This window comes from Pseudophryne corroboree, chromosome 9, assembly GCF_028390025.1.
Source record: "Pseudophryne corroboree isolate aPseCor3 chromosome 9, aPseCor3.hap2, whole genome shotgun sequence".
In the NCBI taxonomy this organism is placed as follows: Eukaryota; Metazoa; Chordata; class Amphibia; order Anura; family Myobatrachidae; genus Pseudophryne; species Pseudophryne corroboree.
The window spans coordinates 79451181-79454446 of record NC_086452.1 but is presented as its reverse complement, the minus strand read 5'-3'; the positions used below and the strand labels follow the sequence as shown (position 1 = coordinate 79454446).

Here is a 3266-nt window from a genome sequence, read left to right as displayed (position 1 = left end):
GTTTGTAAAACCTACAGACAGGAATAATCTACTCCATGCCAGTAGTGCACATCCTGAATCATTGAAGAATGCGTTACCTTATTCCCAGTTTCTGAGAGCATTGCGGATTTCCAGGAACAGGGAATTAGGTGTCCAACAAGTAGATATGATGGTTAAAAAGTTCTTAGACAGAGGATACAGTGCAACAGTTCTGGCTAAGGCAAGAACGAAAGCACTAGCAGTTCCCTCTGAAGAGTTATTTAAACCACGCAGGGACAAGGCTAATTCTAACCGACATATTTGGTGCAATAAATACACGCATTTAAGCCCTTATATTAAAAAGAAGGCTAACCAATTATGGCCAATTATAGAATCAGATAAAGATTTGGTGGCATTGAATCACAAATCTTTAATGACTTGTTACAAAAGAGGAAAAAACTTAAGAGATTACTTGGTACATAATGATGTTTCCAACTTGGGCAAACAGGAAAACAAAAGTTTTTTGGGCAAACCGAAAAACGGATGTTTTAAATGCCCTAACTGCACCACATGCGGTTATCTATTAACAGGACCCACATTTAATCACCCTCACACAGGTGTCAAATACACTATCAGACATCGATTAACCTGCACTAGTCGGTTCGTGGTATACATCATAATTTGTCCTTGCTCAATGATGTACATTGGTAAAACTGAAGTAACATTCCGTGAACGTATGGCCCAACATCGCACAGCTATTCGTGCAGCCATTAATACAGGTACCAGTATACAACCGGTTGCCAGACATTTTTGTGAGGCTAGACATAATCTGTCTGCCTTACGGTATCGGATTATTGACCATATACCGCCATTAATAAGGGGTGGTGATAGATCAGCCCGTCTACTACAGAGGGAAGGAGAATGGATTATGCGCCTAGACACCTTAGCCCCACGCGGCATGAATGAAAATTTGGGGATGCAGGTTTTCATCCAGTAGATAACTCTAACGAGGGTATAGTCATTAAAAACAACACATTTTATACACAAACAACAACCAGATATGTAGGATGTTGAGCAGAGTAGTTAAGAAAGTTATTGTTTATGTCTAACATAGTTGTAAATATCATTCAAAGATTTAGCCGGGGGTATTAAACCTGGCATTAGTATGGAACACGAAATTTGACTAAACTATGTATGTATTCTATGATATGGTGACTTTGGTCACGTACTCTTGTATTCGATTGTTTTTAGATTGGTGTTTATTTATTTTTTCACGCAGATACTGCACGGTGGTGTATTTGGGGTTTTGTTTATATGGTTGTCAGGGAGACCCGTCGTCACTTCCTGTGAGGTCAGCAATGACCGGAACAGAGAGGACAGCGAGGATCACGGGTGTTGGATCGGCCACATTTATAGGAACCGGTGCATCTTGGCATTCTTGGTTCTTGTTCAACTTCCTTATGTAGCATGCTGGGGGCCAGGATATCTTTAAGATTTTTGGATTTCCTGAAGATGATTTCAGGGCGTGGAGGTAGTATTTCTTTGAGAACCGGGTCCATTAGTAGGATTCCCCAGTTGTTGTTGAGTGAATCTCTAATGGTTTTCTCATGACGATTGAAGGTGGTGATAAATGGAACGGATTCTTTCCTGATTTTTTTGGGTTTATATTCCAACAGGGTCGATCTCTCCAGGGCCTTTGCTTTGAGTGCCGCTTCTTCCACGATGTTAGCCGGGTATTCTTTGTTCTTAAATCTTTCGTTCATTTTATTGATATATTGAGATTGACACATGTATGGTAAAAAGTGATTATTACAGTCAGACCACACTGGAAAGGCCCAATCTCGTCCGATCTTGGAAGCAAAGCAGTGTTGGGCCTGAACAGTACCAGACCAGGGAGACCCTGACCAGGGAGAACCAAGAATGCCAAGATGCACCGGTTCCTATAAATGTGGCCGATGCAACATCTGCAGGTACCTACATCCAGTAAGAAAAACATTCTCGGATGCAGAAAAGAAGGAGGAATACAAAATTAAGGACTTCATAAACTGCAATACACAATCCGTAATTTATTTATTAGAATGTGACTGTGGTAAACAATATGTAGGCAAAACAAAGAGACCGTTGAAAATAAGGATACAGGAACATGTTCGCAACATAAAAAATAAAATAGAAAATCATGCAGTATCCAAACACTTCAATCTCGTACATAACTCAAATCCGGAGGCATTAACCTTTAAAGCGATTGAACTTGTGAAACTGGGAGAAAGGGGTGGCGACCTGGCCAATAAACTCTCACGCAGAGAAATGTTTTGGATCTTCCAACTACAAACACTCCATCCGAAGGGATTTAATGACTATTACGAAATCGCTCCTTTCCTGTGAAAACTACACTACTGGATCATCACGGTTGGATCCTTAACTAGACTAAACCTTTTCCACCCACACCTAGTACTTTCCACACCCCCCCCTCCCCCCCCCACTCCCTTCCCATCTTCCCCCCCCCCCTTCCTACCCTATTCTCAACAATCTCTGGTTGAAAAATATCACCGTTCATTTTATTGATATATTGAGATTGACACATGTATGGTAAAAAGTGATTATTACAGTCAGACCACACTGGAAAGGCCCAATCTCGTCCGATCTTGGAAGCAAAGCAGTGTTGGGCCTGAACAGTACCAGACCAGGGAGACCGTCTGGGAAGATCAGGTACTGTAAACCAAACTAACGATATTATAGCCTACATGAGCATGTCGATATAATATATCACACTATCTGCATCCCAATAAATTCACAGTAAGATTCGCACCTAGCACTTAACACTATTTACTATCACTTTTAGTTTGCACTTTGCACTCTATATTGATTTAAGCATTTAATTATATATATATATCCCTATATATTTTATATATTTTTTTATGTATTCATATATCTATGTAGTTTATATTTATTTATCACTGTAACAAGCTTAGGTTACTGTACTGACATCAACAGTGACTAATCTCCGTTTATTCTATTTATTTTCATGCACTTTACTGGAGAAATGAAATCCATGTCTCTATCCTTGGTCTCCGCTAATATGGCTGCCGAATGTGATTCACATTGAACAAATCCACCCAAAGATGGCCGCCGCAATGTACTTTCAGAGAACATCTGCCATAGTGTTGTTCGTTCTCTTACGCCCGCAGCCGCGGGCGCATGCGCAGTCGCATACCGGAAGTGGGGCGGAAGTGACGCGACGGACGAAAACCGGAAGTGGGGCGGCAAAGAACCGCCGGCGCCTGTACAAGTCAATTTTATAAGTTTTTAAC

The 3266-nt window shown here is 41.0% G+C and overlaps 1 pseudogene; it reads left to right on the top strand.

Moving 5' to 3' along the window:
- Nucleotides 1-2556: 2556 nt before the first annotated feature.
- LOC134963510 (5S ribosomal RNA) lies at nt 2557-2676 on the top strand (annotated as a pseudogene).
- Nucleotides 2677-3266: the final 590 nt, after the last annotated feature.